This window comes from Palaemon carinicauda, chromosome 19 (assembly GCF_036898095.1).
Source record: "Palaemon carinicauda isolate YSFRI2023 chromosome 19, ASM3689809v2, whole genome shotgun sequence".
In the NCBI taxonomy this organism is placed as follows: Eukaryota; Metazoa; Arthropoda; class Malacostraca; order Decapoda; family Palaemonidae; genus Palaemon; species Palaemon carinicauda.
The window spans coordinates 98085740-98110316 of record NC_090743.1 but is presented as its reverse complement, the minus strand read 5'-3'; the positions used below and the strand labels follow the sequence as shown (position 1 = coordinate 98110316).

The 24577-nt window shown below is 34.7% G+C and overlaps 1 pseudogene; it reads left to right on the top strand.

The window, feature by feature from the left end:
• Positions 1-4460: 4460 nt before the first annotated feature.
• LOC137659162 (lachesin-like) overlaps positions 4461-24577 on the top strand; it is a 103051-nt pseudogene continuing 82934 nt past the window's right edge.

Here is a 24577-nt window from a genome sequence, read left to right as displayed (position 1 = left end):
GGTAGAATTATTCAAGTATTTAGGAACTATGATCTCCAATGCAGCAAATCAGACTATGAATAGGTTAAGTAAAATTTGGAAATAAAATCGACTAAAATTACATATAAAAATCAGACACTACAGTATATCAGTTTAGTGAGATCGGTGTTACTGTATATACATGAGTCATGGTTTGAAAATAAAAGAATCTCCAACTGATCTAGTAGATTTGAGAACAAAGCCATTATAAGAACATTAGGAGTTAAATGGCAGGACAGGATTATAAAGGAAATTATAAGAGACATTACTCGAGTGCCATATGCGTATGAGATATTGGTGAGGAGGAGATGGAGATGGTTTGGGTATGTTCTTTGCTCTCCCTAAGAGAGATTAGTTAACTAAACGTTTAATTGGGCTCCACAAGACACTAGAAGAGTAGGAAGACCAAGGCCTAGATGGCTGAGCACCATGAAGCGTGAAGTAGAAGATGACGAGTGGAGAAGTATTGCATTGAAAGCTTAAGATGGAGACGAATGGTGACATCCGATCGAGGCACTTTATGTCAACAGGCATAGGAGTAAGAGATAATTATATATATATATATATATATATATATATATATATATATATATATATATATATATATACACACATATATATATATATATATATATATATATATATATATATATATATATATATATATATATATATATATATCTTCCCAGCTGGTTCCCATTTTTATATGGGGTCGCCGTTGCGGATAAGCCGTTTCCATCTTTTTCTATTTTGCGCATCTGCCTCATCAATTCCCTTCTCCAGTAAGTCTCCTTTCACACAGTCCCTCCATCTCTTTCTTGGTCTCCCTCTTCTTCTTCTTCCTTGAACCTTCGTCTCCATAGTATGTCTCCCAACGTGGTCCTCATCTCTCCTCATCAGGTGTCCATACCATCTAAGCCTCCCTTCCTGCACTTTGTTTGATATTTCCACCACCTTTGTCGACCCCTTATGTAGTCCTTTTTTATCCGATCCTCTATTGTCACCCCAGACATCCACCTAAGCATTCTCATTTCTGCTACATCCATCTTCTCCTTTGTCTTCCCCATGCTTGCTGTTTCCGTTCCATACAGCATTGCTGCTCTTACCACCGTCTTATGAAATTTTCCTTTCAATCTCAATGGTATTCTTTTGTCACTAAGAACTCCTGAGGCTGCTCTCCAGTTGTTTCAGCCTGCCGGTTCCCGATGTTTAGCTTCATCTTCCATACATCCTCAAGCGTTAACAAAGGATCCCAAATACTTAAACTTATCAACCCTCTTTATCTGTTCTCCTCTAAGCTGAATACTTTTTTTATCATCCCCCTCACTGGTGGTACACATATATTCTGTCTTAGATCTACTTATTCTCATTTCTCTATCCTCCAGTACTTGCCTCCATCTTTCTAATTTCATTTCCAGATCTTCCCTGCTCTCTGCGCACAGAAAAATATCATCTGCATACAATATGTTCCATGGTACTGCCTCCCTTAATTCTACTATTAAAACATCCATCACTTTGTTAAAGATAAATGGGCTCAGAGCCGACCCTTGGTGTAATCCTACTCTCACCTCAAAACCCTCTGTCTCCCCAGCACTGCTCCTCACTCTAGTAAATACATTACGGTACATCTCTTGTATCAGTGGAACGTACTTCCCTGGCACCATTCTCTCTCTCAGACTCCTCCATACCTCTTGTCTTGGGACTCGGTCATAAGCCTTTTCAAGGTCAATAAATACCACATGTAGGTCTCTTTGCTTTTCCCGGAATTTCTCCATCAGTTGCCTTAGACAAAATGCACCATCTTTTGTTCCCCTCCCCTTCGTGAATCCCATCTGCTCTTTTCCTATTTCCCTATCTTCAAAGTATTATATATCAATTTAATACCTCTGTAATTCCCACAATCTTGGACATCACCTTTCCCTTTGGAGATTTGGATCAATATACTCTCACGCCACTCATGAGGTATCTTTTCCTGCTTGAAAATCTTTATCATGAAATCGTACAGTATATTCACTCCTTCATCTCCTAATGCTTACCATGCCTCCACAGGAATCATGCCTGGTCCAGTTGCCTTCCCATTCTTCATCTTCCTCAGTGCATTTATTAGCTCTTGCCTAGAGAACCTGATTACCATGCCAATGTTCACCCGCCCATCCTCTCTTAATAATCTATAATTTTCTTCATTTAAAAGCTCTTCAAAATATTCTTTCCATCTCTTTACAATGTCTTTTTCCTTTTTAAGTACTACACGATCTTGATTTTTTATTTGTTTGATGTGTGTAATATCTTTGGTGCTCGTATTTCTAGTCTTTGATAGCTTGATCATCTTGTTTAATCCTTCCTTTGTCCCCAGCTCATTATACACATCATCATATGCCTTTGCTTTAGCTTGGGCTATTACTTTCTTCACCACCTTGTTTTTCTCTCTGAACCTCTCTCTGTCTTCCCTTGACTGTGACTCTTCCCATCACTTCTTTGCCTCCTCCTTATCTTTTACAACTTTCTCAATTTCTTCACTCCACCACCAACTCTCCTTTTCTTCCCATATGATACCAGATGTCTCTCCTAGCAGCTGTTTTCCATTCCTTCTCATTACTGCTGCATTTCGTGTCCACCATTCTTGAACATCATCAATTCCTATATCAATATCCTCCAAAACCCTCCTTTTAAACTCCATCATCTTCTCTCCTCCCCTCACTAGTTTGTACCATTTAATTTTCCTTATCCCTTTAGCGTTAGCTTTTTTTTCCCCCTTTATAGAACTAAGTCCATACTTAGCAGTCTGTGTTGGGGGGCTACATGGTCACCTAGGATAATCTTGTAGTTCTTGACCTCCACCACCAGCTTTATCCTTTTATACAGGAAGTAGTCTATCTGGGAGCATCTTCCTCCACTCATATATTATTAGGTGTTCGCTTTTCTTCTTAAAGAATGTGTTTATTATTGTCATGTCAAATGACACAGCAAAGTCCACTACACTGTCTCTCTGGGTTTCTCTCCCCAATTCCATGGCCTCCATGCACCCGACCAATTGCCTCATTCTCACTTCCAACATGGCCATTCAAATTTGCCCCTACTATGACCCTCTCATGTTCTTCCAGTTCTTGCATTACTCCATCCATGTCTCTTAAGAAATTTCCTTTTTCATCTTTTGTGTGTGTGTGTATATATATATATATATATATATATATATATATATATATATATATATATATATATATATATATATATACGTATATATATATATGTATGTATATATATATATATATATATATATATATATATATATATATATATATATGTAAATATATATGTATATATATATATATATATATATATATATATATATATATATATATATATATATATATATATATATATATATATTTATCATCAGCTGTTACTAGTCTACTGCAGAACAAAGGCCTCAGACCTATCCTTCCGCTTCGTGTGTCTATGGTCTTTTTACGCCAGTTCACACCCGTAGACTTTCTTTGTTTGTCAATTCATCGTCTTGTCCTTCTCTAGGGTCACATTCAGCTTGTTTTACTTTTACCTATTATATACCATTCCTATAATATGTCCTATCCATGTCCATTTCTTTTTCTTACATGTTGTTAGAATATCCTCTATATAATTTTGCTCTCATACACAAGTTGCTCTTTTTCTGTCTTTTAGTGTTATTCCCACCATTATTTTCTCCATAGATGTGAGTTATAACTAGCATATGTTCTACGACTTTAGTAAGGCTCCAAGTTTCTGATGCATAAGTTAAAATTGGTTTAACCATCTCATTAATACTTTTTCCTTTCTTTCATTGTGTTTTCCAAAAGCTCTTCATCTCATAATTATTTTTCTTTTAATTTCTTCCTCCTATCATGGGGAAACACTTACTGTCTGTCCGAAGTTCCTATATTCATCAGCAATCTCTAGAGGTTCGTTCATAACTCTTATTGTTGTTTCTCTACATTTTTATCGTACATCATGTTACTTGTAGTTTCACTCATAATAATTTTCAGTCCTACATTTCTGTTTTTTCTTTTCAAATCTTCTATCATCTTTTTTAATTCTTCCCATGATTCCCTAAACTTAACTATGGCATTTGCAAATCTTAGGCTGTCAAGGTATTCCTCATTAATGTTAATTCCTACATTTTTCCAATCTAAATGTTTAAAAACTTATTGTAGGCATACTGTGAATAATTTAGGAGAGATAGGGTCTCAATCGGATATTTTCATTATATTTATGTAGTTTTAAGATTGCTGTACTTCTTGTATAGATATCTTCAAGTGTTCTATTTTAAGATTCATCTATTTCTTGTCCCTGAAGAGCTTTCATTACCGCTGAGCTTTTGACATAATCAAAAGCTTTCCCATAGTCTATAAATGCCATAATAGTGGTTTGTCGTATTCTGTTGATTTTTTCATTAGCCGGGTAATAACATGGATATGGTCAGTTGCTGAATATATATTACAGAGAGTAAACATAAAAGGCTTGAAGAGGTAAAACAGCAGAAGATGGACCAACAATTGATTTAATACAGATGAAAGAGATTCTGCACAAAAAGAATGCTCTCTCTCCCTCTCTCTTAATATATATATATATATATATATATATATATATATATATATATATATATATATATATATATATATATATATATATATATATATATATGTGTGTGTGTATATATATATATATATATATATATATATATATATATATATATATATATATATATATATGTATATATATATATATATATATATATATATATATATATATATATATATATATATATATATATATATATAAATACGCACACACACTCACACACACAGACACACACACACACACACATATATATATATATATATATATATATATATATATATATATATATATATATATATATATATATATATATATATATATCCCTTGCTAAGTGGAGGATATCTTAACATGATGAAATGTTTTGTGTATTGCCATGATCAACAGAGCTGTAGAGAGGCAGTATCACCTATGCCAATTTGCTTTGAAGTGAGAAATCGGAGAAAAGCCTCCCGACATCACCAATCTACAGCGGCCATCGTAATGATGAAACCTGTCCATACTACATTCATCAATTCAACAACTTTATTTGGGTCCCTAGTCCCCAGCGGCAGTGGAGCAACTGCCCACCTTAAGGGGTACGAAAAATATCTGACTAGAGAAACCATCTTTGGAAACCGAACCTTGTAAAATACAACACCCTGACCATCTCTAGAGAAGAAGACCTATCTCTTTTAATAGAAAAGCTGAAATAAATAATTCACAGTATAATACAATTTGATGAAATTAAAAGAAATGGAGAATCTTGTATTAAGTTGAAAGTGGGTCATATATATTACATCAGAGGACATGAATAGAACCAAGAAAATGGAGTGGGTTTGTTTATTAATAAAGATCTTTCTGGTAACAGAGAAGAATTTTATAATATTAGTGAAGCTAATGAGGCGTTCACAGTGCTAAGGGCCACCAGTCGTAAGGGTCACGAAAATAACGCTTTTGAAAATTGGCAATTTTCAAACGCTCATAACATGACTATATATAAACATATTTTAAAAGGTTTTGGAGTATATGTATACAAGAACCATTTTTAATGAGGATGGAAGATTTTTATTAGAAAACATTGAATCAATGAAAAAAATAATTGTGATTAGACTTCGGGAGACCCTGAATATAGTGATGTAATAAGATTGAGCAAAATTGAAGAACTGGGGAATCTCAAATAGAGTTAAAAGAGGGTCATATAATTTGCTTTAAATGACATGAAGGAAAACAAGAAAATGGAGTGGATTTTCTTACTAATAAACATATTGTAGGTAACATAGACGATTTTTAAGTATCAGTGACAAAATTGTAGAATTGATTATCAAAGTAAATAAAAAGTATAAATTGAAGATCATTTAAACGTATACACCAACAACATCCCATGCAGAGGTAGAAATAAAAGAAAAACATACGAGTTCTATACAAAAAGTATCAAACCTCGGTCCATGAGGAAAAAGAATTGAATGCGTTTCAAAAAATGTAATTTAATCATCTTCAAAGCGCTCTCGCCGGGAGAAGTACTTTGAAGGTGATTAAATTAGATTTATGAAATGTACATTGTAGTTTTCCTAATGGACCAAGGTCGGATAGTTTTTGTATAGACCTCTTGTATATATATATATATATATATATATATATATATATATATATATATATATATATATATATATATATATATATATATATATGTATGTATGTATGTATGTATGTATGTATATAGGGATGTGTAATAAAAGAGGTACATAACAGAAGAGTAACATAATTAAAGTAACCCTCCGTGGAGTTCATCTTTTTAATATACATGGGACTGGATATCCGTGGGAAAGTTACATAATCATGCACTCATTGCAGGAAGAAAGAAAGGATTACAAGCTCTACATGTACTAAAAGATAAAGCTAGGTATACTATCTCCGAACCAACAGCAAATATATAGGAAGCTCCACAAAAATTTGATCGACGTTGTATTTTTTATTTTTAGATCTCTCGAGTAACATTCTCAATGAAGCTGAAATGATATATGAATATTTTGGTGATACTTATGTGCTAGGTAGACCCATAAGTTCACAAAGTAGAGGAAGGCAGAGACATAATCAAGTACTGCTGTCCATCATGACTTGGTCCAAATGTGTGGCGCATTTATCACCTGCAAGAATACAATCTCCCAAGACCAAACAATAGAGCAGAGGCTTCCCACAGGAGATTGGAAACAGTCGTTGAACGACACAATATGGGAGTTTACTTGATGATTCGAGAATTCATAATGGTAGACCGAGAGGCACAACATCTAACTTAGGGTATTTATCCGAGGAAAGGGAAGAGGGATGGATTCCAAAGAGAGAATAGGCTCGCAACTGTTTTGAGAAGAATAGCTGTCTCTTTAAATTATTATATTCGAGGTATTTTTCACAATTTGTATTTTATTTTTTGCAATAGTCATCATAATGACGATAAAATTGATGAATGGTAAGTGTTTTTTTATCCAATTTTCAATTTCTAAAATAAATGTTTTAAGTATTTTTAAGTATTTAATGACGAAGCTAATAAACCTTATTTTTTATCTACTTTTACATAAAAATAATAAAGGTCTAAATATCTATAACCTATATTTCAATCCTATTTTTATGTTTATATATGTAAATTCTTATCGGACCTTGGAGGAAAATGTAGTCCTCCTAGTTTCAGACAGACTGTAAGCAATCATAGTCTAAAGCAAATTTATATTATCCCATAAATCTCTTCTGATTTGTCACTCTTTTGTTATATCCCTCTTCTGATATGTCACACTTCTGAAAGGATCCCGTATATAGATATATCACATTCCTCCGCCAAATTTCTAAATATTTTTTTCTTGTAAGGCAATACAAAACTAAGAAATAAGTTGCTTTAATGTAATTTATGTTTTTACGTTTGTTGGTTAATGTTTATCTGCATGAACATAATATCTCGAAGTCGTCTTTTTTTTTTTTTTGGTTCTTAAGATTGTGCGCAACCCGTCAAAAATTATTACAGTATAAATATTAATATATATATATATATATATATATATATATATATATATATATATATATATATATATATATATATATATGTGTGTGTGTGTGTGTGTGTGTGTGTATGTATGTATGTACTGCCATACACTTGCTCTTTATTATGTAGGGTAGCTTATATTTTTCAAAGATTTATGGGGAAGTAGAGTTTATATTTGGCTTGTAGGTTTGTTGCTTTTTTTTTTTTTTTTTTTTTTGAGTTATCTTAAATGTTCTTATGCAATTTTCAAGAAATATTTGACAGTGATGGACGAGTAGAGATTTCCGAAAGAAAAAGCTGTTATCTGGAGAAGAAGTACATTTGGCAGTTGCTAAAAGGCAATGAAAAGTACCTCAGCCTTAGAGGAGATATTCGGTCCTTCTAAATACTCATTTTTGTATTGTGCAAAAAAAAAAAAAAAAAAAAAAAAAAAAAAAAAAAAAAAAAAAAAAGCAGCGTAGATGAGCGCAACTAGCCTCAATAACAATCTTCAATATGACTGAAAGAATAGTTAAACAGATGGGAGAACACTAGCTAATACATGCGAGATTAATATATATATATATATATATATATATATATATATATATATATATATATATATATATATATATATATATATATATATATATATATATATATATATATATATATAAGTACATCGTCTAACGTTAAAGGATCGTAGTAACCAAAATCGAGGAGATGGACGCTTCTCATGATTAAAGTTTGCTTTCCCTTACAGGTGTCAGGAGCCATAGCCGATACGCCCCAAGGGAAGATGAAAGAATTGCTCTAGACACCAGCTTATTTTTGAGAGGTAAGAGTAGACGCTTCTATTCTAACAGCCATGGACTTTAGAGTCCTAACACTAGTTTAAAGACCCTTTTCTTATATTAGACGTAGAGTTGCTAAAGTAGTTAATATAGATTGAACCAATGTATGAGCATTTTTGGAATTCTAGTTTTCTGATAACCCTTTGAACATTAAACATTTGCCTAGCGTAGTTTGATTACATTCTGCTGACTAATGTAAGAGGTAAATTCGTTATGTTGTTATAACCATACTTTTGTTAATGTCGTAACTGAAAAAATCTTGAAGAAATTACATGCCTGAAGTTTATTATATAAAACCCGGTTGTTTCCATTAAACTGGTCTGTAGTTTTTCAATAAAACCAATTAAAATTTCCTCCACGTGAGCTTTGGAATATTTAATTACATATTTGAAAATATTTGGAAAATAAAAATCAGAAATTATCATCCCGAAATCGTGAAACTTTCGTTTCATTCATGATTGTAAGGATGGTGTTATAGCTTCCTTTAAAGACAGTAAAGACAACCAAAAGAATTATAGATTTGCGCATGTTAAGGCTTTTAAGGTATGAACTCATGCTTAAAGGTTTAAAGGTCACTCATGAATGGCAGAGGCAAGGGACAGTGACATTGTCATTACAAGCAGGACAATACCCTAGAAAGACTGACCATATAGTATATGATCAGCGCCCAAGCCTCCTCTCCACCGAAGCTAAGACCAGGGAGGGCCAGGCATTGGCTGCTGATGACTCAGCAGATAGACCTATAGGCTCCCCCAAACCCCCCAACCTTAGCTCACAAGGATGGTAAGGCTGCAGACACTAGTGGCACTAACGAGTTTGAGCGGGACTCGAACCCCCGACTGACGATCTGTAGACGTTACCAATCAGGCCATTGCTTACAAAATAAAATCTATCCCATAATACTCCCATTTCTTTTTCATCTTAAGATTATTTTTCTTTATCGATAGGAATTTTTTTTCAAGAGGTTTGCTGAAAATAGAGAAAGAAATATCCGATCGAAAGGAGATAATATTTATTTTTAGGGAATACTTCATAGAAAGTAGAAAGAAGTAACAAAAGTTAACATATTCATATTATTGATGAGAACTGCAGATTACATAACGTTTCCAGGGTTTTTACGGGGTTGAGGGACAGGAACATTCCAAACTATCTAGATTTGGCGTATTGTTGAAAATACTGACAGTTCATTTCAACAATTTGAATAATTCAAACAATACGTATCTTTCACATGTGCTACTAAGGGACACTTTCTTGTTACTGCTATTCAAAAGATATGATGTATCTCAAACATCAGCTTTCATATGCTGTAATCGACTATGAAGTTTCTTTATCTGCGGAAAAGATTCGAAGAGAGTGAGGGTGTCCAAGATTTGTCTGTCGGCACTGGCGATTACCTGTTGCGTTCACTATTAAAAATTTGCTTAAAAAAAAAAACAGTAAAAGTCTGGCAACATTTATTCCATGATTTTTACCGTTTTAAAAACGGTTATATTGACGTAAAAGAGTAGTGATATTACGGTCACCAATCAGTAAAAGATAATAACAAAGTTAGGTGAAATTACGGTCTCCTGTATTTTACTGAAACACGGTTGAGAACAGTATATTTTTACGGAGAATTTTCGATTAAAATTACGTTTGTTTACAATGTTGAAACCTAGGTCTCCACTAATGTACTTGAAGAAGCCAAAGGAAAAGTTCTCCTTTAACAGGTTATTTTTTTTTTCTAAAGGACAAGAATTGAGCTAAAGGAACATAATTCCAAAATAAAAGCATTTGTCTCGTTTATAAATGGACAGTCTCATATCTAATGTATGTATGATGAAAAAATAACAAATAACAAGTATAGTAGGATTAACGCAAGAACGAGAAACATAGCAAGCACGTTTGTGGACTATCGGAGCCAAGCAAATGTTATAAAATCAAAGGGGCAAAACAGCCCTAGCCAAAGTTCAGGTGTTGCCTATTCATTAAAAATACCCATACCATTCATTTAAACCTAATTATGACCTGTTAAAAACTAATTCCCGTCTCCACAACATATCATTTTGCCAACAATTTTGGAGGGATTTTGATACTTCCTGAGTTCGTTTTATCATGATAACTCTTTCAGATTGGATTCGTTTGTTTTATTTGATAATAGACATACGAATGAGTACAAATACACTCATATATATTCATACGCACAAACACACACACACACACACACACACACACACACACACACATATATATATATATATATATATATATATATATATATATATATATATATATATATACATACACTATACACACACACACATATATATATACATATATATATATATATATATATATATATATATATATATATATATATATATATATATATATATATATATACATACATACAGTGTATATAGTATATATATATATATATATATATATATATATATATATATATATATATATATATATATATATATATATATATATATATATATATATATATAACCATCTGTTAATAGTCATTCTATACCAGTTGATATCCGCAAATCTTCTTCGCCCGTTAATCTATCGTCTTCTTTTCTTTTACTTCTCTTACTTCTTTTGTGATCTCTAGGGACCCATTCTCTTATTCTTTAGGTCCATCTATTAACTGTCATTCAACATTATATGTCCTGCCCATGTCCGTTTCTTTTTCTTACATGCTGTTAGAGTATCCTCTACTTTAGTATACTCTCGTATCCAAATCGCTCTTTTTCTGTTTTTTAATGTCCTTCCCATCATTATTCCTTCCATACTTCTTTGAGTTATAACTAGCTTATGTTCTAAGGATCCGGCAAGGCTCCAAGTTTCCATCATATAGGTCAGTGCTGGTAGGAAAATCTGATTAAATACTTTTTTTTAAAGAAAGTAGTATTTTACTCTTCATAATCTCATTTTATTTTCCAAAAGCTCTCCATTCTATGGCTATCCTTATTCAAGTTCGGTCTTATGGCCTGAGGAAACAATTACCGTCAGTCCTATAATTGTATATTCATTAACACTGTTTCCAGGTTCGCCTATAATCCTTATTTTTGTCTCTTGGTATTATGAATGAATATTATCTTAGTTTTACTCATATTCATTTTCAGTCCTATATTTCTGCTTTCTCTATTCAAATCTTATATAATTGTTTGCAATCCGTCTCTTGATTCGCTAAATAGGAACTCTGTCCTCAGACAATCTCAAGTTGTTAAGGCATTGGCCATTAATATTATTTTCAACATTATCCTAATATATCTTTTTTTATCAATTCTTCTAAGCATCCTGTAAAAATATTTAGGAGAGATGGGGTCTTTCTGTCTAACTCCTTTCTTAATTGGTATGTCCTCACTATCTGAAAGTAGTTTTAGGAGTGCAGTGCTTCCTGAATAGAAATCTTCAATTGTTGTAACATAGGATTCATTTATTCCTTGTCTTTAATTGGTTGCTATTACTGCGGATGCTTTGACAGAATCAAAAGTTTTCTCATTGTCTTTAAATGCTGTACAAAGTAGTCTGCCACTAGACGTTTAATAACGGGGATGATCAGTTGTTAGGTATCCAATTCTAAATCCTGGCTGTTTGCTTAGTGATTAAAGTCTTGCTGTCTTTCTATTCGGCGTAATATGATCTTTGTATAAATTTTATTTATTCCTGAGAACAAACTCATTCAACGATGCTTCTTGATGTCTTTTATGTAACCTTTTTTTCTGAATTCGTATAAAGATAAAGTTTTCCCAAGCTGTAGGTACAGAGTATCTTGTAGAGAAAAGGTCAGCGAGTTTTACTACTACGAAATTTCCTCCATATATTATTAAATTTAATTTTCAACAATCTTCTGCTGTTTTCACTCTTTTTCGTGCTTTTCGGTGCTTTCTTTACTTTATCACTTCTACTCTTTTGTCTGATATTATTTCCAAGTCTTCTTTTCACCAATTTGACGCTTCTTTTCTTTAGTGTTTCTTCCCTTTTGGTCTGATTATGTTTCATCTCTCTTGGATTTCAACCTCATTTCTAATCTTCCTTTTTTAAGGTTTTTGAGCTTTCCGATATTTTTCCTTGACCTTGTTTAGGAACGCTTCCCTTTATCTCTTGTGCTGATTTCAGCAGAAAATTTGTTAAGTTACCGTTTATTTCTTCTTTACTTGCTTCCGTTCCACTATGTAGCTAGGATTTTTCTTTTATTACAGGAATGTTTATTTTCTTTCTTAAAGGTATTTTTTTCTCTCTTTCCTTAGATCTAAACAAACTTTGTTTCTCACCCTTCTATTATTGCTTGACTTTATCTTATTGTACACTATTACATCTTTAACTAAATTGACTGTTTAATTTTTTGTTTCTCATTTTGGGCTTCTCCATGTCCATTTTCTATTTTCCCTTTTATAAAAGAGAGTTGTTCATGATTTTAAGATTGTTTCTTTAGCAAGTTCTATAAGCATGTCGCCTCTGTCTGTCCTTATGCTTACTCCAAATTTGCCTACAGATGATCCTCTTCTCTACTTTTGACATACTTTAGCATTGAAATCATCCAAAATAAGTGTAAATTGAGTCTTTCGTTTTTCATAGATATCTCCAGATTTTCAGAAAAAGTTCCTATTTTTTCCTCTGTATGGTATGTTATTGGTGCATACATTTGAATAATCTTCAGTTTACACTTCTTATTTAATTTGCTAATTAATCCTGCAATTCTCTCACTAGTACTATAAACTTCTTTTATGTTACCTGCAATATTCTAATTAATAAGATAACCCACTCCATTTTCTTTGTTTCTTTCATGTCCTCTGAAGCAAAATATGTGGCCCTCATTTTAATTTATTATAATTATAGTAATAATAATAATAAGGATAATAATGATAATGATAATAATAATAATAATAATAATAATAATAATAATGATAATAATAATGATAATTATTATTATCATTATTATTATTATTATTATTATTATTATTATTATTATTATTAAGCTACAACCCTAGTTGGAAAGCGAGATGCTTCAATTCCAATGGACCCAACAGGAAAATTAGCTCAGTGAGAAAACGAAATAGGGAAATAAACTGCAAAAGATGTTCAAGAATAACAAAATTATAATGAATCTTTCATATATAAATTATAATAAGATTGAATAGTGTGCCCAAGTGTTCCCTCAAGTAAGAGAACTGTACCCCAAAACAGTGGAAGACCATGGTATAGAGGCTATGGCACTACCCAGGACTAAAGAACATTGGTTTGATTTTGGAGTGTCCTGCTCCGAAAAACAGCTGCTTACCATAGCTAAAGTGTCTCTTCTACCCTTACCAAGAGGAAAGTAGCCACTGAACTATTACAGTGCAGCAGCTAACTTTTTAAGAGAGAAGAATTGTTTGGTAATTTCAGTCTTATTAGGTGTATGAGGACAGAGGAGAATGTGTATTGAATAGGCCAGACTATTCGGTGTATGTATAGGCAAAGAAAAATATCAGCCGAAACCTGGGATGTATTACTGCCTGGCCAGTCAAAGGACTGTGCCGCACGTGTATCACACATGCTTGTACACTGATATCTTGGTCATTTATGTATCTTTCTGCACCGTTGTGTTTGAATTTTTTTCCATTCTTGACTGGAACAAGTTGTATAAATACTCAAGCTCCGACCAAATATAGTTCAGTTGCATTCACGATAGTCTCTCAGTTACAATCTAACAGCTTGCCGGCACATTGGTGACCACTGGAGTATTTAACTCCTTTGAGCTTTCCCCTTCACTGCTGGCCTTTATTGTTTGATGAGGCCGCCCTCAGACACTGATTCTTCTTTCAACGGCACGCCCCTGAAAATACCATCCTTTGCCAGAGGAAATGCGTTCGCCTGGTTCTTGTGTGCTGAAGTCCAGTTTATCATAAAAGGCATGACTCAGTTTAGCACCAAAGCTGATTACGTTCTCGCGGCCACCCCCAACGACACTTTCGGAAATCTGCGATTGGTTGTGCGAACAAAATGACAATCCCATAACGCATGGAAACCTCAAATCATACCTCCTTGAGCACTACTTGCCATCACCGGCCGCCCACATAGCAAAACCTTTTACTCTTTCAGAACATCCGTTGGGGGGACCAAAAGGCTTCAATCTCCCTCAGGGAAATGACCAGAATTTCTCGCCTGTAACTTGCTGCTGATGGCTCTCCTGATGAAGTGAATATACTTTGTGCGCTTTGGGCACCGCGCTTACCCGAACCTGTACGTGCTGCCTTCCCCGATGTCGATATTTTGCCCATGAACGACCTGATGACCAAAGTCCACGCCCATATGGACAGCCACTTCACCACTCTCCAGACCTCTATCAAGGCCTCCACTCCTGACAAAGGGGACAAGTATTCAACATCGGCTGAAGTTGATGTGAATGTGGTAGGACATAGATGCTCACCCTGTGACGTACAGGAGCGGTGATAAAGCCACCCACCACCCACATATACTACCCCTCTCTTACGCCTCAACCACTCCAGCTACTTACCGATGCCTATCGGCCGCGGTATGCTACTACCACTCCTAATTCGGGGCTGCTGTGAAAAAATGTGTGAATGGTTGTTAGTAGCCAAAATATATGCAAGTATGTCACTAATCTTTTCTTTTGACATGACGCATGTACAGGCGTACGATTTTTGGTGGACATGGGTGCTTGTCATTCTCTTCCGACAATACCACTCTCCAGTACACAACATAGTCTGTCTAAATCTGCCGATGTCTGCCTGGTAGCTGTCAATGGATCTGTGATACCCAATCACAGTAATGAAACCTAAATATTATCGTTTGAAAATGGCAAATATATTTGGAAGTTTATTGTTGCTGATCTCACATTGCCAGTCCTTGGTGCGGATTTCCCATTACACTTCCTCCTCCTGGTTGATTTAGCTCACCGACGGTTAGTGAATGTGGATTTGTACTCCCCATTGCCTCTCCTACCCGCTCCACCCACTTCTTCATATCGTACCTGGAAGTTTTTCGTCCAGATATTCGTCAAACGCCCACAGTTCCAGCGAAACACAGCATTATTTTTCACCATATCAAGACAATGTTCCCCCCCCCCCTGTGTTCACCAAATTCAGATGTCTGGCACCAGAATGTTTTATCAGCTGCTAAACAAATGTTTGCCGAAAGGGAAGAAATGGGCCTTTGCCAAAAGGGCAGTCATCCTTATACATTGGCCTGAGGAAAGATAGCTTTCTACGTTCGTATGGAATTTACAGATGCCTGAACATGTAGACGGGACTAAATCACTACCCCCTCTCAAACATCGCCGAAGTGACCTTCTACATGCACAAAGCGAAGGTTTTCTCCACGCTTTTACTCCTGAAGAGGTATTATCAGGCGCCAATGAACCCAGGAGACATCCCAAAACTGCCATCACTACCACCTTTGGTACATGCACCTTTAATTACTCCTGTTTTAGCTTTTGTAATGCTGAGGCCACTTTTCAATATCTCATGGACAGCATCTTAGTGGTCCTACCCTTCTGTGTATGTTACATGGACGACATATTTGTGTTCTCTTCCTCCAAAGAGGAGCACCTCCGTCATCTATGCCTCGTGCTTAACTGCTTACAACAGAACAGCCTTGTAGTCCAGTACGACAAGTGTACCTTTGACGCCATCAAAGTATTGTTCTAAGGGTACATTATTACTCCTAATGAAGTCCACCCCATTCCTAAGATTATAACAGCCGTTCAGATCTTCCTCACGCCCTCGACTGTCAAAGCACTGCAAGAATACTTGAGCATGATCAACCGTTTCCTTTTAGCCGCCCCTGCCACTCTTGCCCCCCTCTACGCCTCCCTCAAAGGCAAGCCAAAATACCTGAAGTGGGGTCCTTTTCAAAAAGTGGCCTTATGTAACGCAAAGAATGTCCTATCAACTGCTGCTGTTCTCACTTTCCCTGTGTCACATGCACCTCTCCATCTCTCTACTGATGCTAGCTAGGTCGCTATTGGAGCAGTCCTTGAGCATGTGACCAATAGTTTGCCCCGCCAGTTGGCCTACTTCCGTAGAAAACTGTCCTAGGCAGAATCTGGCTACTCTACCTTCGATCGCGAATTGCTTGCGGTGCACTTGGCTGTACGTCATTTTTGCCACTTCTTAGAAGGTATGCCTTTCATTATTCGTACGGACCACATGTCTCTGATGCACGCCTTCACTCGATAGTCCAACCCCTGGTCCGCATGCCATGCTGACATAATAATAATAATTCCTTTATTCCATAAAACAATGGGTATTCTGTTACATAAAGAATGTATTTACATTGGAAGTTTCTTAAATAGTAATGACCTATTAAAATACATTTAGGATAGTATTTTACTATGATCTAAAATCCAAAAATTATATATTACGTATGCAATAAAACTATTTAAAATTCCACATTAAAAATAAGTCCAAAACACATGATGTATAAAAATTCAAGAACGTTGTAGTGTCTAAAAAGGTAAAATTTTGTTTACATACGGTCAATAATGAATATATACATACAGTAGATAAATACACACGCACATATAAATACATTTTGTCTGAAAATGGTGACAATAAATGTCCTCAATGCTAATAAAAATACAGTAATAAAATAAAATTAAATTTTCAGTTTATCACCTTTCAGCCATACATTACAAACTGCAAACTAGTCACTTAAAAGTAACCAATGTGTTGCACACTTCAACCAGAATATTATAATCCTTGCTGGCTCGCAAATAAGAATGATTTCAATTTCTTTTTAAAAACAGGTAAATTTCCACATTCCCTAATATCCACAGGCAGTGCGTTCCATAACCTAGGTCCCCTGACTGAAGTTGCCCTATCAGCTATTGCTGTTCGCCTACTTGGAACCATCAGATTGCTGCTCTGCCTAGTTTGACGAGATCTCGTCTGCTCGATGGTTTCCAATCTTAATATTCTTTGGGGTATATGTTCATGCAATATTTTATGAATAGAAATACAAACATCATAAACTTTTTTATTTTCTATCTTTAACCATTCCAGTTTTCTAATATACGGTGAGGCATGATCATATTTTTTCCCATAACCTGAGGCGACTTTCGATGCAAAATTTTGAATCTTCTGTATTTTTTGAGAGTTTAAATTTGAACATCCATTCCATATCGTGGAGCAATAGGATACTATGCTTATTGCTAATGCTTCAACAACTAATTTTCTGCTCGCCTCATCAAAATGACCTTTATTTCTATTTAGGAAATACAGCACTCCCTTAGCTTTGCTATATATCTTTTCTACATGATTATCAAAAGTAAAGAATCTATCAATAATTACACCAAGATTTTTTACGCTTTCACTTGGTTTGATGTTGTCGTTATTTACTTTAATTGAAATATTGTTCGGCAGTCGGTTAATATATTGACGAGATCCTATAAACAAAAATTGAGTTTTATTGGCATTCATTTTTAAGCCATTTTCAGAAAAATATTTGTTTACTTTTATTAAATTTCTTTCAGCTCGATTGAGAATTTCTGCTACGTTATCGATCATACCGGACTGAAGAAATTGCGCATCATCAGCATATTGGACTAACATGTCAGCGTCATTTATATCAAGAAGGTCATTTACGTAAATATTAAATAGAATTGGTCCAAGAATCGAGCCTTGTGGTACTCCATATTCCACTTTATGTCTGCTTGAGATGTGGTTATCTATTTTTACTGATTGAGTCCGACCAGTCAGATAATCTCTAAACCAAAAATCATCGATACCTAAATCAATCATCTTTTTTAAAAGTAGTTTATGGGACACAGAATCAAAAGCTTTAGACAGATCACACAAGGTAAGCAAAGATATTTTACTATTATCAATATTTTCGTGAATCTGTTCACATATTATTGTTAGAGCAGTTTCTGTAGATAAATGTTTTCTGAAACCATGCTGAGTGATAGATAATAATGTCTCTGACTCCAAGTAGTCGTATAGTTGGTCGCTTACAATTTTCTCCAATACTTTTGACCTAATAGATAACAAAGATATTGGTCTAAAATTACTGGGATCATCAACGTCACCTTCCTTATAAAGCGGATTTACTATACTATATTTCCATTCAATTGGGACCTTGCCTGTTACGATTGAAGTGTTTATAATTACAGTAAGATAAAGGCCTATGACTGACATTGAATCTTTTAAAAATCGCCTTGTAATGTTATCAGGACCATGAGAATTTGTGTTCTTTAAACTATTAACCACCTGAACCACCTTTCCAACATCAACCGGACTTGGCCTAAAACGCCCTCTTCTATGGATGATATGCTGATCGTCTAGTAATGTGGAATTTTCCTCATTCACTTCCCTATTTGTGTTCACCTCCTCATATACTTTCTTGCCAACATTCGCAAAGAATTCATTAAATCTTTCGCTAGTTTCTTCCGAATGTTCTAAGTTACTCCTCCTTCCTCCTGTTTTCTTATTTGGAATAATTTTGTTTATCACTTTCCACATATTTTTACTGTTAGATTTTAGCTGGTTTTGATTGTATTTAACTCTTGCACATTCCATCATTGATTTTACTTTATTCTTTGATAGTTTATATTGTTCTATAGAGCTTTGATCTTTGACTAAATCTCTCCTGTTTCTTAAATGATCGCGGTTTTTCATAGCCTCATTGATTTCGGTGCTTATCCACGGAGCCGGTGGCCTGTATATTTCCTTTGTTTCCGTTGGTGCAACTATTTCTATACAAGTATTCATCACCGTTTTTAAAATAAACGCATGTTCATTCACATCGTCTGTTTGGAGTATTTCGTCTAATAAATGAGTGTGGTTTCTAAGAAGCGTACAAAATGATTCTTTCGTATAGTTTTTTAAGCTTCTAAATGTTTTTACTTCTGGGTAACGTTTAGGTTTACTAATATCAAGAGTACAGAAAATAAGATCGTGATCCGATATGTGGGATTTTACTACACCTGATGAAAGTACCATATTGATACTATTCGTTATTATAACATCAAGAAGTGTTTTAGAAGTCTCCGTTATCCGAGTAGGCTCTTTAATTACTTGATTCAAGTTCTCCATATTTAGTATTTTTCCCAGTCTAGAATATTCATTTAGCAAGTCATCATTTAAGTCTCCAAGCACTAACATTGGATGTTTTTTTAAGGAAATAAGATGGAACATTTCTTGAAGATAGATAAACGTTTCCCTAGAGGAATTTGGATGCCTATATACAGCACCAACAATAATGGATGGTAGTTTCCTACACTGTACTTTTACCCAAGTGCTTTCAATACCCTCACAGCGTTCCAATTTGACATCTACCAAAACTGCACTAAGGTTATTTCTAACATATATACAAGTGCCACCACCCCGTCCACTGTTGCTTCGGAACAAATTAAAACCATCAATATTTACATATCTGTCAGGGATATTTTCTTCCAACCATGTTTCACTTATGCACAAGATATCAATATCCCTTTCATGTGTCAATAGCTTAATTTCCTCTAAGGATGATATTAGTGATCTCGCATTTATGTGTTCTACATTCAGTTTATCTTTTCTACAGACGGCCCTACCTTCTTTGCCAGTTTCCTAATAATAGTTATTCTGGTTTTGATACTGACAAAATTTGCTTTTGTGCCCTAATTGTTCACAGGTACCGCATCTCAGCTTGTGGTCAAATCTACATGTAGCTACTTGATGGTTTCTTTCCCCACAGTTAAAGCACCCATGTACTGAATTCCCCTCTCCCACTCGCTTTCTCCCCCGGTACCCTTCTTCATATCTATGCCGAGATGAGAAGGAATTATACCTATTTTGCTCTGGTTGTCTTACATACATTTCTCTCTGGAATTCCTTATTATGATTTACCATGCTCTTGCCAGCGTTACGACGCTCTACTCTATTCCAGGTCTCGGGTTTGTTGTTTTGAAATACACTAGAGGCCCTCCTCATGTGTCTATTTGAAAAAATTCCCCTATTGTTAGAAGGTATCATAGGTGTAGACTCTGCACTATGTTTCTCCCAATTTTTACTTAATTGAAAATGGGTACATTGTTTAGATATTGCATTCAACAATCTCAAAATCCCATACCTGTTTAGAAAAACTCCCCTATTTTCTTCATTATCATCAAAACACATCGAGTCAACGTCTCCTGTACCCAATCTAAAAAGCAAATTTGTTTTTATAATTGATACTCCATTATCTCTCTGCCATGGCTGAATACAGTTGTATCCTTCAGCATGTCCCTGGGAAAATGAATCCTATTGTCGATGCCGTGTCAAGAAACACATTGGCCACCATTCACCGGGAATTGGATCACAATGCTTTGGCAGAAGCCCAACGAAAAGAGTACCAAGCATATTGGAAATCTTGCCCACCCTTCAGTTTGTAGGACGTCCCTCTCGATGACTTCAACGCCACCCTCCTCTGTGACGTCAATACTGGTAGACCTAGACTGTGTATACTTTCGTCCACTTTCCAACGGAAAAGGCAACCCTTTTGGCTGATGTTTTTAACAGTAAACAGAGTAATGAAAAACTTGAACTTCCTCGTTCCTGTTTTCCTGAGGCTAAACTAACTAGTTTAGCTTTTTGATCTCGTGAGATTAAAGCTCTGTTGGTGGACCTTGATGCTTATGGAGGTGTAGACCCAAATGGTATTTTTCCTTTGTATTTTATAAAGACAGCAGATTTCTCAGCTCCAAAGTTATCTGTTGTTTTGTGCAAGTTAGCAAGAAGAGGAGCTTTTAGCCCTAGTTGGAGAATTGGTAATGTTACTCCTCTATGTAAATGTTTGTGGTGGCTCAAATCCCACTGATTACCGCCCAATTTCCATATCTCCCATATTATCTAAAGTTTTTGAACGTCCTCTGGCAAAACGTCTTAATAGGTTTGCTGAAGGTAATCATCTACTCCCTAGTTTGCAATTTGGTTTTCGTAAAGGCCTTGGAGCATGTGATGCCCTTCTCACAATCTTCAATGCTGTACAGAAATCCCTTGATTGTGGTCGGGAAGTTCGTAAGATTGGCCTTGATTTTAGTGCTGCCTTTGACCGTGTTAATCATGAGGCCCTTGTTTTCAAACTGAAACAGATGGGAGTGGGTGGGTCGTTTCTTAGCATTATTATTGATTTTTTAAGTAATAGATCTTAAAGAGTTGTTGTTGATAGGCACCATATTGATTATAGGAATGTGATATCCGGTGTTCCACAGGGCAGTGTTCTTGGCCCATTACTTTTCATACCATATACACATGACATGTGGTTTGGCCTAGAAAACAAGCTTGTTGCATATGCAGATGATGCTACTCTCTTTGCATTAATTCCATCCCCTGAATGTAGATCTAGGGTTGGTGAATCCCTTAATAGAGATTTAGCTAGAATTAGTGTATGGTGCAAATTATGGGGTATGAAGTTGAATCCTAACAAAACTCAAAGTATGATTGTAAGAAGGTCAAGGACGGTGGCTCCTCAACATCCGGATCTCAGTATTGATAATGTTTCTTTAAATATGTATGACTCTTTCAAAATTTTAGGTGTGATTCTCGACAGTAAATTTACTTTTGAGAAACATATGAGGTCTTTGTCTTCTTCAATTGAACAAAAAATAGGCTTATTAAGAAAATCTTTCAAGATTTTCGGTGATCAATCTATTCTGAAGAGGTGTTTTAAGTCTTTCAGTCTACCTTGTTTTGAGTATTGTTCTCCTGTCTGGTCTTCAGCTGCTGATTCTCATCTTAATTTGTTGGACAGAAACTTACGGTCTATTAAATTTCTTATTCCTGATCTAGATATTAATCTGGCACCGTCGTTCAATTAGTTCATTATGCATGTTGCATAAGATTTTTCATAACTCTGACCATCCTTTACATTCAGATCTCCCTGGACAATTCTATCCTGTTCGTAATACTAGGCAGGCAGTTAATTCTAATAGCCAGGCCTTTTCCATCACGAGGCTCAATACTACGCAGTACTCTGGAAGTTTTATTCCAGGTGTTACCAAGTTGTGGAATGATCTTCCTAATCGGGTGGTTGAATCAGTAGAACTTCAAAAGTTCAAAGTTGGAGCAAATGTTTTTTTGTTGACCAGGCGGACATGAGTCTTTTTATTGTTTATTTATGATATATTTGTTTTTGATGTTGTTAATAGTTTATATATGACATGTCAGTTTTGACGTTGTTACTTATTTTGGAATGATTTATTGTTAATTTGTTCTCTTCATTAATTTATTTCCTTATTTCCTTTCCTCACTGGGCTATTTTTCCCTGTTGGAGCCCCTGGGCTTATAGCATCTTGCTTTTCTAACTAGGGTTGTAGCTTGGATAGTAATAATAATAATAATAATAATAATAATAATAATAATAATGATAATAATAATAATAATAATAATAATAATAATAATAATAAAAATGATAATAATAATATGCCGACAGGTCTTTGATTTCATTCATGGCCTTTCACGTCTCATGCGATATTCTACTGCAGAGCTACTGAAGTCAAAGTTCATTTGACATGGCAATACTAAGGATGCTAAGGATTGGGTTCTCGCCTGTACTCCATGCCAACACACGGAGTCAAGAGTATGCACCTTTCATCAACCTTTCATCAACCTCAGTAGTATGTAGCCCACATTCACGTCGATGTTGTAGGTCCCCTATCTACATCACAAGGACATAGTTACCTGGTTACTGTCATCAACCACTCCACTCGTTGGCCTGAACCCATTCACATAGAAAATGCAATGTTCGCCTCGTTTACATCTGCTTTACTCTCAGGATGGAGAGCAAGAAGTGGTATTCCTGAGCATATTACTTCCGACAGGGATACCACGTTTACCTCTCAATTGTGGGCATCATTAGTGAATTTCCTGGGCATCACCCTTCATCAGACAACTGCATACAACCCTGTGTGCTAGAATCTCTTACAGATTGAGTGAATTAAAAAGAATTTTTTTGGATTATTAACTGCTTCATCTGTTTCCACAAGGACTGACGAACATTTATGTAACTGCATTGATTCGAATGTTATAGTGAATAATACTGTTAAAGTTCGTAGACGCCTTTGTTCTTGGCTATAAGAACATCTTGTTCACTTACCCAATCGTGATTCTTGTAATTGGTTTGAATATTCGGAAATACATTTTAAACTAATTATTCTTTTGACGTAATTAAGTTGCAGAAATTATGAGCCCATGAAATTTATTCGATTTTGAGCAAATTAATATTTACATTTTCATTTATATAGATTATAAAAAGGTAAAATAAATCTACGGGTCAGTACTTCCGCATTCCATGGATTTCAGGGCGGGTTTGGCGTAAGAATCAGGCTGTGGAAGGGGTGGTAAACAGTAGTAGGTATACATATATATATATATATATATATATATATATATATATATATATATATATATATATATATATATATATATATATATATATATATATATATATATATATATATATATATATATATATATATATATATATATATATATATATATATATATATATATATATATATATATATATATATATATATATATATATATATATATATATATATATATATATATATATATATATATATAAAACACGTATGTATTCGAATACAACGCTTTGTCAAAATTTCAGAGCGATTTATCAAGAACTATCGGAGATGTAACATTTTAAACAAACAAATACCTACATTTTTGTTTATATAGATCAGGGCGGTCCAACTACTGACCCGCGGCCCATTAATGGTCCGTAGGTTGATTATCTGTGTCCTGTGACCACTTGTATAACAAATTTACTTAGCAAACGAGAAACATTGAGTTTCTCTACCTTTATATAAGATAATGAAATTCATGGTATGGTCATAGCTTTAATTCTCTCTCTCTCTCTCTCTCTCTCTCTCTCTCTCTCTCTCTCTCTCTCTCTCTCTCTCTCTCTCTCTCTCTTGCTGTCAAGATATGACACCATCGGTACTTCTATTAAATTGTGTTAATAACAAAGTAGCATCACTTAGCAGTTCATGTTTATGTTATCATTTAGAATAAGTCAGGAAATTTGAAAGTGTGTTATTATCCCACCAAACAATTGCAAGGGGAGTGACTAATCTTAATGAGCATGTTTATTAAAACTGAAAGATACCATGAAGCACTACGAATAC